The sequence below is a fragment of the Lissotriton vulgaris genome, chromosome 5 (genome assembly GCF_964263255.1).
Source record: "Lissotriton vulgaris chromosome 5, aLisVul1.2, whole genome shotgun sequence".
Classification (NCBI taxonomy): domain Eukaryota; kingdom Metazoa; phylum Chordata; class Amphibia; order Caudata; family Salamandridae; genus Lissotriton; species Lissotriton vulgaris.
The window spans coordinates 1,249,490,891-1,249,503,131 of NC_141693.1; the positions used below are offsets into that span (position 1 = coordinate 1,249,490,891).

The window sequence follows — 12,241 nt, forward strand, 5'->3', positions numbered from 1 at the left end:
CACAATTTCCTCTCAGCTGGTGGCGAAACTGATTGCAATAGGGAAGAGAAACCATCCCACGACCCGGACTTTATTGAATAGGCATAATTTTAAACACATCTGTTCGAGAACAGAAAGATATTTATTTAATAGTGCAGAGTTGTTTACATACAATAGAAACTGGATGAAATGTTTCCTTCTGTTGCTCTCCGCGGCCCCATTACTTGGTTACGTTTGTCAATTTCTTTTTTTCTCATCACCCATCTTTATGCACTTTTTTTGCTCTTCATATGTGGCAGTGTCTACAGAAGGTGGGCACGTTGTTACTTAAATGTATCACAACAAATGAGACAGTGTTTTCTGATACATCGTGTACCAGTCTTGGGCGTTCATTGAACCCAATGCATTCTGGGTGTTTCAGCGTTAGTCAGCCTCAATTGAACCACATCGTTACACTTCTCCATAACAATTGTCTCTGGGAGGAAAATGTGTCCTGAAATATGGTGTCTCCGACGGCATACATCAATTCATGTGACATCTTCCAGTACTGAATTTTTATGTTAAACCCAATGCTTTTTGGGAGTTGCAGTTCTAGCTCATCTCAGTTAAACCAATTATATTCCAGCAATTTGAAGAATGACATACAGAACTGGAATACAATGATACTGATGACATAGAGTCATGTGATAACTTTAATTAAGCCCCTTTTTTAACAATATATTTTAGTGCCGTGTTATTAGCTGTAAGATTGTTATTTTGCTCCATTTGTACTTAAGTTGATCGATGCTGTTTTGCGGAAGAAAAAATCATTTTGTCTTTGAAAAACAGAACAGATCAACGACGACCCGAGTACCATTAAATAAATATAATTAAATTGTACACATTTAAAGCATTTAATAGAGTGTTGTAAGAAATTGGGTTGTTGGTTGGCTGGGGTGTGAACCCTGGTCAAGCAGGAACCACAATTCTTGTCAAGGCACAAACCATCCCAATTTTAACCAGCCCTTAACCCTCTGGTAGATTTGCACAGAGCAGTCAGGCTTAACTTAGAGGCAATGTGCAAAGTATTTGAGCAACACATCAACCAGTAATACAGTGAAAAACAACACACATAAAGGGCTCCACATCAAGTTTGAAAAATAGAACCTTCTTTAATAAACAAAAAAAAGACCAAAATGACAAAAGTAGAACCGGAGATATGGAATTTAAAATTTTTGTGTGAAAATAGTTCCAAAAAGGACAATTCTAAATATCTGGTCGCAAAGGATCGGGACAAAGGGACAAGTTCAGGCTAACCATGATGAGAGCGTGCCGGCTTCAGGGACCATGTTAGGCCTGCTGAACAAAGTGCCTTATATCCTGGCTTGCAGAGCGTTGTTGGGATCTGCGTCGGAGATGTGTTGCTCAGCCGAAGTGATGCATTGGTTCCGAGATGTGGCAAGGCTGAAATGCAAGGGCCTGCATCATCATTGAGTATACCTTCAACGTGACTTGAGGTGCAAAGTCCAGCATCGAAGAGGCAGCATTCAGTCATGTTGATGAGTTGATTCCAAAAAGCTGCGAGGCTGCAATACAAAGAGTGTCGCCGTCATCAACGCTGCTTTCGATGAGAGATGCAAAGGCCAACACCGAGGATGCATCGCACAGAGGCGGGTCTGATGGGATGCGATGCAGGTCTTTCTGATGAGTCCAATCCATGCATGCAGCATCTGCCATGCATCGGTTCTGCTTAAGTTTGTTCCGCCCAGCAGAAGAGATGTGCTGGTTCAGCTGGATTCACAGAGGCTGGCGGAGCACCTTAAGCCCATTTCCAAGGGTCCAGGACTTGGGTGGCACTGCCTGGCAGGTTAGACTCATAGATGGCAGAGTCAAAGTGCAGGTACAAGGTTTTTGGAAACCTGTTGTTTCCCTGAGGCTTCAGATCAGGAGGCCAGCCAATTTGCACTTGGAGTCTCCCTGGGTTCAAAAGATGCAGGCCCAGTCCTTCTCATCCAGGAAATAGGGCAGTAGGTCAACACAGCAGGGCAGAAGTCCTTTAGAGCTGCAGTCCTTTCAGCAGCACAGCAGTACATCTTAGTGGCAGAGTATTTACAGGTCCAGAAAATTCCTGAAATGGTGGTATCTAAGGTCCAGTATATATACCCAGTTGTGCCTTTAAAATGGGAAGAAGCTTCTAGAGGCATGCCATTGATGTGCACAGGTGCCCCGCCTTCCTGGCCCCGGCTCCAGACTAACTACAGGGGGTAAGCAGTTCTTTGTGTGAAGGCAGGACACAGCCTATTCAACTGTAAGTGGGGCTGAATCCCAGTTCCTCCCTTCCATCCTGCCAGGGATGACCCATTCAGTCACACCTAAGCTCTCCTTTGTGTATGGTTGTTTAGGAGGAATACGCAAAGCCTACTGTCATGTGAACCAGAGACAGGCTGCAGGCACTAAAGAGCTAAGTAAAGAAAATGCCAGCTTTCTAATAAAGCGATACCAAAGGGGATGATGGACGGAGCGTTGAGAAAATCAAACACTCACCCCCAGTCAACTGATCTGGGTTTAATCTACCATCATTCTTTTGGTCACTCCACCACCCCAGTTCAGACATGGCCATATGCAAATCAGTCTGACCCTGTGACTCATGGGAACAGTCCAGCCCGAACTGCCAAGCCATGTCTTTTCTGGACCAGAAACAAGCATCCTGGGACCGGTTTCGAGTTCATAACCCTCATCAGCCAGGCTATCTTGAATCCAGTGGCAAAGTGAGCAAGGGACCTACTTCTGGGCATACCCTGCCAACTTAGGGCGAACAAAGCAATACCAAAGGGGATGATGAACAGAGCGTTTAAGCAAATCAAACACTCACCCCCAGTCAACTGATCTGGGTTTAATCCATCAACATTCTTTAGGTCACTCTGCCACCCCAGTTCAGACATGGCCATATGCAAATCAGTCTGACCTTGTGCCTCATGGGAACAGTCCAGCCCAAACTGCAAAGCCATGTCTTCCCTGGACCGGAAACAAGCAACATGGGACCGGTTTTGGGTTTATAACCCTCATCAGCCAGGCTATCTTGAATCCAGTGGCAAAGTCAGCAAGGGACCCACGCCTGAGCATACCAGGCCTGGCAGTTTGGGCTGGACAGCTCCCATTGCGCACAGGGTCAAGACTGATTTGCACATGGCTTTGTCCAAACTGGAATGGCATGGTGAGCAAAAAATTTATGGATTTTGGCCCAGATCTCTGTACTGGGGTGAATGTATGACATTGTTCTGCATTCTGTCTATCAATTGTTCTTTTTGCATTTGTCACCAAGATTGGAGCGGGTATGCTCAGACGTGAGTACCGTGCTCTCCATGCTAGTCAAGCTATTCTGACTAATTAGGGCTGAAAGCCCGAAACCGGTCCTAGGTTGCTTGGTTCAAGTCCAGGGAGGACCTGACCTGGCATTTCGGGCTGAACTGTTCCTATTGGGCACAGGGTCAAGACTGATTTCCATATGGCTGGGTCCAAACTGGAATGGCATGGTGAGCAAAAAATGATGGATTGAGGCCCATATCTCTGTACCGGGGTGAATGTATGACATTGTTCTGCATTCTGTACATCAATTGTTCTTTTTGCATTTGTCACCCTGAGTGGGACGGGTATGCTCAGATGTGAGTCCCGTGATCTCCATGCCACTGGACTCAAGCTATCCTGGCTGACGAGGGCTGAAAGCCCGAAACAGGTTCTAAGTTGCTTCTTTCCAGTCCAGGGAGGACCTGGCCTGGCATTTCGGGCTGGACTGTTCCCATTGGGCACACGGTCAATGCTGATTTGCATATGGCTGGGTTCAAACTGGAATGGCATGGTTAACAAAAAACTATGGATTTCGGCCCAGATCTCTGTACTGGGGTGAATGTATGACATTGTGCTGCATTCTGTCCATCAATTGTTCTTTTTGCATTTGTCACCCCAAGTGGGCCGGGTATGGTCAGATGTGAGTCCAGTGCTCTCCATGCCACTGGAGTCAAGCTATCCTGGCTGATGAGGGCTGAAAGCCCGAAACCGGTCCTAGGTTGCTTGTTTCCAGTCCAGGGAGGACCTGGCCTGGAATTTCGGGCTGGACTGTTCCCATTGGGCACAGGGTCAAGACTGATTTGCATATGGCTGGGTCCAAACTGGAATGGCATGGTGAGCAAAAATACGGTGGATTTAGGCCCAGGTCTCTGTACTGGGGTGAATGTATGACATTGGTCTGCATTCTGTCCTTCAATTGTTCTTTTTGCATTTGTCACCCCGAGTGGGACTGGTATGCTCAGACGTGAGTCTCGTGCTCTCCATGCCACTGGAGTCAAGCTATCCTGGCTGATGAGGGCTGAAAGCCCGAAAACGGTCCTAGAATGCTTGTTTCCAGTCCAGGGAGTACCAGGCCTAGCAGTTCGGGCTGGACTATTCCCAATGGGCACACGGTTAAGACTGATTTTCATATGGGTGGGTCCAAACAGAAATGGCATGGTGAGCAAAACAATTATGTCTGTACTGGGGTGAATGTATGACTTTGTTCAGCATTGTGTCCATCAATTGTTCTTTTTGCATTCGTCACCCCGAGTGGGACGGGTATGCTCAGACGTGAGTCCCGTGCTCTCCATTCCTCTGGAGTCAAGCAATCCTGGCTGATGAGGGCTGGAAGCCTGAAACCGGTCCTAGGTTGCTTGTTTCCAGTCCAGGGAGGACCTGGCCTAGCAGTTCGGGCTGGGCTATTTCCAATGGGCACAGAGTAAAGACTGATTTGCAGATGGCTCGGTCCAAACTGGAATGGCATGGTGAGCAAACAAAGATGGATTTAGGCCCAGATCTCTGTACTGGGGTGAATGTATGACATTGTTGTGCATTCTATCCGTAAATTGTCCTTTTTGCATTTGTCACCCCGAGTGGGACAGGTATGCTCAGACGTGAGTCCTGTACTCTCCATGCCACTGGAGTCAAGCTATCCTGGCTGATGAGGACTGAAAGCCCGAAACCGGTCCTAGGTTGCTTGTTTCCAGTCCAGGGAGGACCTGGCCTAGCAGTTCGTGGTGGACTGTTCCCAATGGGCACAGGGCCATTACTGATATGCATATGGCTGGGTCCAAACTGGAATGGCATGGTGAGCAAAAAAACGGTGGATTTAGGCCCAGGTCTCTGTACTGGGGTGAATGTATGACATTGTTCTGCATTCTGTCCATCAATTGTTCTTTTGGCAGCTTTCTAATAGTCAGTAAAGAAGGGGGGGGGGGGGGTAACCCAATAAACCCTTGCGAGCTTGGGCAGATAATATATCAAGACGAATTGCCAGCAAGGGATTTGTTTTACAATCTCATAGGCAGTATTAGAGATCTCTGTTGAAAAGAATTTTGGATCCTAACTGTAAACATCAGTTGCTGTATTATATTTAAAAAGTTCAATTATTTGGGACAGCGCGGGACAGGGTAGTTTGATTGCCTCTCCGTGAATTGTCCAGATGAAGCACGTCTTTTTCGACCCCAACGAACGGACAAACTAGTAAGTACCTAGATCTGGAGAGTGTCGGCATGTATTTATTTAGTCTCCGCTTGCTGACATTATTCTGCAGTACGTTAATACGGCTAATTGAGTATGTCGATAGAGGTACCACTCGCTTGACTCGTCTCTACAGCTCACTAGTCCCTGTTTGATATCTGACGCACTTATGCTGATGCAGTTAAATTGAGTAGAAAATACTGCCGCATATAGCTCTCCCCCGTTTATAGTAACCCTGTGTAGTATCAACAATATGGTTACGCAGTGCATTGCATAATACCGATGTGATTCAGTCTTATCATTCATTTATATCGTTAGTGAACAGACTGGTTTTTTGATACTGCATATCCGTTATGAGATGATGTAGAACATTTTAACTTTATCATTAACCATGGGAGGTTATTTGATGTAACTTATGCACGATATCGACCTCTTGATACAGAAAACATATGGACTAGTTTATTTTATACTATGTCCTATCAGATTAACGACTTGATAACATGATAGCTGTCTTTAGTTTTACTCACTGTGTCTATACACGCGTAGTGAGTTATGTTGTTTGCATCTACAGATATTCTAGAGATTTTCCATGAATATAACGGTGATCTAAAGACGTCGTATCTCGATCCTGAAACCTCATTGAAGTTGTTCAGGTAATGAACATTTGGGTCACATAACACTGTTTCTGCCCTATTTCTCCTAGATAGGAGCTCCAACTTTGATTGTCGTGTCTCCTATAGTGAGAACCTGCTACAAATGAAATCAAATTAATGAAATCCCCCAAACGTGACAATTGGTCATAGCAGGCTCCCCTTCTTCCTTTTTCAAGTAAGTCTGACTCTGTGTATGATCAATTATAGGAATGTCACAGAAACGCTGTTGTGCCCACTTTAGAGCTACAGGGTCTGTGCATGACACTGCGCTATATGGAAGTAATATATATTTGCAGATATGCTCATGCATACATGGATAGCACAGAGGTATAACTTTCTGTCAAACTGTGAAGTGAAAGGTTTTTTAATAAAATGTTTTTTCAACAAATGAAAATATAAGTGACGCCACACCGTCCTTGTTAATATTGAGTGTAGAGCAATTGCCTCAACACTTCTTGTTTTAATCATATTTGGAAATGGAATCAGTAATCAATTTGAGTGCTTACCTTGTAAATTATGTTGCAACACATATCGAACAGTATAATTAATTAATTAATTATGTTACTTTCTAGAGGTCATCTGCTCATACCTAACAATTCGTCCTGATGATGGTCTTGTGATTATTCATGTTAAGACCGAAACATTGACCTTCACGTCCACTCCTGCCATTAATGACATCTTGCGTTCAGTGTCTTACTGCAAATTTAGTATTGTACTATATGTGACAGCTGGGACGTATTCTCTTGTACTCTTGGACCAATGAATGTTTTCCTTGTACATTAGAATTTCTTTGTTTTATTCTAACAACTGATGAAGAACCCTTACAATTGCTTCAAAATAATGACAATTTTGATACATAATCCCTTTGTGTTGCTTCTCTTTATTGTTTGGCTAGTGTGTGATTTTTGCGCTGTACCAAATAATTGAACTTTTTAAAATATAATACAGCAAATGATGTTTACAGTTAGGATCCAAAATGCTTTCTAATAGTGGCATTTTCGAAATTTAAAATCCAACTTCACCATAAGTTAGGATTCTTCATTACAATTCCAGGGACATCAAACATGTACTGCTCCCCTGTACCAATTTGGAAATTACACTTATAAAATGTAGTAAGTTAATTTCAAGGTTATTGTATAGGAGAGGTAGGTCTTACATTAATGAATAACAGATGTAAGAGTTTTTCTCTGCCAGGACATGAAAACTTAAATGTACATATGTTACTTTTTAAGCGCATTGCACCCTGCCCCTGGGCTGTCCATGGCCTACTCTAGCATTGACTTCTATGTATTAACAAGCATTTGCAATGCAATGGTCTCGGCATCATTAAAGGTAGAGCTATTGGCATTGCTCATGACATTTTTTTTCTTTAAATCAAAAATAAAACTCTGCCCTCACCACTCTGCACTCACCACTCACCACTCTGCACTCTGCACTCACCACTCTGCACTCACCACTCACCACTCTGCACTCACCACTCACCACTCTGCACTCACCACCACTCTGCACTCACCACCACTCTGCACTCACCACTCACCACTCTGCACTCACCACTCACCACTCTGCACTCACCACTCACCACTCTGCACTCACCACCACTCTGCACTCACCACCACTCTGCACTCACCACCACTCTGCACTCACCACCACTCTGCACTCACCACCACTCTGCACTCACCACTCTGCACTCACCACCACTCTGCACTCACCACCACTCTGCACTCACCACCACTCTGCACTCACTACTCTGCACTCACCACTCTGCACTCACCACTCTGCCCTGACCACTCTGCACTCACCACCACTCTGCACTCACCACTCTGCACTCACCACTCTGCCCTCACCACTCTGCCCTCACCACTCTGCCCTCACCACTCTGCCCTCACCACTTTGCCCTCACCACTCTGCCCTCACCACCACTCTGCACTCACCACCACTCTGCACTCACCACCACTCTGCCCTCACCACTCTGCACTCACCACTCTGCACTCACCACTCTGCACTCACCACTCTGCCCTCACCACTCTGCCCTCACCACTCTGCACTCACCACTCTGCCCTCACCACTCTGCACTCACCACTCTGCACTCACCACTCTGCACTCACCACTCTGCACTCACCACTCACCACCACCAAGCATTGACAAACCCAATACCTTATGTAGACGAGACCTATTGGCTTTTCCAATGCTTGTTTTTAACTCTGTGGTCGCGTCCTTCTGAATATGTTTGAATATAAACGTTCACATTCTATCGCACGTTGGCTTGAGGGCTGTTGGAATTCACTGTATGCTTTAATCCAAAATGTTGATGCGGGTTCAACGAGAGAGAGACAGAATTTGGCAGTACGGCAAGCGATTTTCTTGCATGAGTTCAATCAATGGGTGATGTAAACAAAGCGTCTTTCATCAGTGTCCATTTTGAGAACTAACAGCGAATCCCTGGAACGTTGCCTGTGTTGTATTTGTGTTGTGCAAAAGGGGATGATTGCATACTCAACCATTCATAATTTAAACATGTAAATTGTTGGCAGATGAAACACGGGTGCATACAACTGCTGAGCTTTGCTTAGCAAGGAGTTATGGTAACTTTGTTCTTAGAATGAAGCAGGAGCAGGATGCTCCGGGCAGAATTGTAAGCATTAATTTAAATCCTGTTTAAACACCGTTAGGTGAGGGCTTGGAAAACCTATTAATCAGCTATTGAATACAATTGCATTTATGGTATTTATTGCATTTCATTGAACTCGCGGCCGCCCCGGAAGTCAGGCACGGTCGCCTGTGACGGGGGCGGGGCCACGTTCACACCGGAAGAGGAGGCAGGCGGAGTCGTAGCGTCTCGCGGCCCGGGGCTCCTGTGAGCGGTGTAGAGCCCCGGGGCCGCGCCAGCAGGAGGTTGGGCGCCGCGTGCTGAGGTAAGGTAAGTTCTGGAGCGCGATTGGTGCACTTGTGTGTGTGTATGCTCGTGTGTGTGTGTGTATGTATGTGCGCGACGGTGACGGCGGGGGAGGGGGAGGGGGAGGGGGGTCTGGAGCGCGATTGGTGCACTTGTGTGTGTGTATGCTCGTGTGTGTGTGTGTATGTATGTGCGCGACGGTGACGGCGGGGGAGGGGGAGGGGGGGCCTCGGTGCACTTGTGTGTGTGCGCGCGCGTGTGTATGAGTCAGGGGTGGTGTCTCTGTATGTATGTATGTGCGTGCGTGCATGGGCGCGTGTGTGTGTGTATGCGCATGCGTGTGTGGTGCTTGCGCTTCCCAGGAGACAGCGCCTGGCCACAGCGCGCGTTCCAGTTACAAATCGCCTTGAAGGATGCGCGTGGCCAGGACTGTCTCCTGGGAATGATAGTCGCTGACAAAAGATCTCGGCGGAGACGCGCTTCCGCGCGTTGACGCCGAGACCTAAAAAGGGAGGTTTGGGCTTGAGAAAAGGTTTACTTTGTCAGGCCGAAATGGCAGTTTAAAACTGCACACACACAGGTCTGAGACATGTTTAAAGTGCTACTTAAGTGGGTGCCACAATCAGTGCATTGGTCCCCCTAGTAGCATTTAATTTACAGGCCCTGGGAACAAGTAGTGCCACTGTACAAGGGTCTTACAAGAAAATTACATATGAAAATTGGGTATAAGCCGATGTACCATGTTTTACGATAAAGCACCAGCATTTTAGACTGGTTAGCAGTGGTAAACTGCACAGAGTCCTATAGTCAGCAAAAACGAAGTCAGCAAAAACAGGAGGTCTGAAGGTAAAAAGTTAGGAGAAAAAACACACTAAGGATGTCAGGTCTGACAGGTGTTTTATAGCAATCCTTCCCAGTCAGTATCACCAAAGGAGTTTATGTAACTCAGCCGAATTGTGACACCACCAGCTATGTGCTATAAGGGCTATATACCACAATTATAAATACAGAAATAAAATATGAATTCTATTTTATTCACTGGCATATGTAAAACACACCTTCTGTGAAACTACTGTGGTCACACCTGAGCTTCACTGTGAAGTATCTCTCTAATGGTTATTCGTTCTGTAAGCAAGACGGGCTGACTTTAAATCCTGGCTTCTCCAAGTGGCCAAACAGAGTAACTTTAGAAAAAGACTCCTGTCCATGTTCACCAGTTCCCTTATCTGATAAAAGTGCTTCAAAATAGTCGGATTCCATGTCGTACTGAATACCTGGATATTTAATCTAAGGCAGGTACCACGTTGAGGATTGTTTTACCGTCAGTAGCATAGTGATTTATCAGTAGTATTTTTGGTGGTAAACATTCACCCCTGATGTGGGGGACTGGGTGTCCTGGCACTATGTAAATGTAAATGTATTTGAGCTTATATAGCGCACAGCTACCCGCAGTGGGTTTCCCGGCGCTTGCTTAGGGAACCCGTCCTGGTATTCCCCTGTGAGATAACCCCGGCAGGGTGTCCACAAGGTGAAAGCCAGGCATCCCGCCGCGAGGGGCCGTTGTGGAGATTAAGCAAGCTATTGCCCAGAGTCGCAGAGTGTGAACCCGTGAGTCAAGAAGGCACCGGAGCGAGAATTATCGAGTCCGTGGAATTTTTAGCCCAAGACCCGCCGAGGCGGGGAATTGAACCCTGGTCCAGGGCCGATCTCAGCTTCCGGGTCTGCCGCCTCTAACCCCTGAGCCACACTTCTCCACTATTGACAGACAACAGATTTGTATTGTTACAATACTCATTTCATCTACCATGTAAGGGTGAAATGCTGAGTGGACCCATCAAAACTAAAGCCTGTGAGCTTAGGATCAAACATAGACCGATGCAGAGTTTTGAGTAGATCGCTGAGCCACCAGTTTTTTATAGATAGCAAGGTATCCATTGTCATAGGACACCGTTTATAATCTTGGGATTTTAGCCAACACAAAGCTGCATTCTGGAACATGTAGCACCTGGCTAGTAAATTGCAGTATGTAATGTGCCTCTAAGTTGAAACATCTGTATTGGCTGAAAGTGGCACATGTGACATGAGATCCTTTTGGCAATTATGATTTTTAAAATGTTTGTACTCTTGCACTTGTAGAGGTTGAAAAAAGCAGATTGCCAAATGGTTCCTGTCCCCTTACAAAGCAGCAATGGCAACTTTAAAGATGTATTATTAGATACAGTAATCAACATCCATCTGGACCACTCAAACCAATACTTTCAAGCAGACCTCAATATAAGGTTTGATAAGAAGACTCTAACCATAACCACACCTTTCGCAACCAACTTTGTAGCCTTTAATCTCCAACAAAAGATTTCCGTCCCACATCACTACACAATAATCACTCCGGATGTCATATTTGCACCCTTAGAACAAGCCACAATTGCAGACAACTACCCTATAAGCTGGAGCGATCACAACATCATCACTTTTGAAATCAACACTCCTGTCAATGACAACACGTAAACATTTTTTTTTAAAACATTTAAAAAAACGTTCATACAGGCAATAGAAAAAAACAATCCACCAACTCAACAATCACCTTGAATGAACCCTATTAAACATGTGGTCGAGAGAAATACACACCTCCGATAACTGGACCATCACTGCACTAGACAAACAGATACCAACAAAAATCACATCCAGGGTTGACCACAAAAAGAGCACAACATGGGATTATGACAACATAAAAATAAGGAAAACACAACTCAACATACTACAACACAAATGGAGAAAATAAATAGATTAAACAGGCAAAAGCACACTATGCCACTATAACAAAGACTAACAAAGAGCCATCGGAACCACAAAAAGACACCACTATTCCACATGCATAACTGAAGCAAGCTGCCCTTCTAAATAACTCCATAAAATTCTAACAGAACCCCACAATCCAGAGTGGTGAAACACAGACGCACCATGATCACAAGACTTCTGTTTTCTCTAAATGCTGGACAGGGCTTGAGGCATTTGCTAAGTATAACTGAACCAAACATAAATGAAGGAAATGTTGTGAGAAATTACATTCATGCTGCATGTTTCTCCCTTAACTGTTACTTTGAATTTTGGTTTTCTAAACTCTGCTGCGATCTAGATCTTGCTAAACAAATCCCATGGCCACGCACTCTGAGAAAACACATGCCTTTGTCTGTAAGCTGTCACTGAGGCAGGT

At 45.2% G+C, this 12,241-nt stretch overlaps 1 protein-coding gene across 1 annotated transcript in view; it reads right to left on the reverse strand.

Moving 5' to 3' along the window:
• CD53 (CD53 molecule) overlaps positions 1-12,241 on the reverse strand; it is a 197,128-nt gene that overhangs the window by 173,271 nt on the left and 11,616 nt on the right. The gene's annotated exons all lie outside the window — the stretch shown is intronic.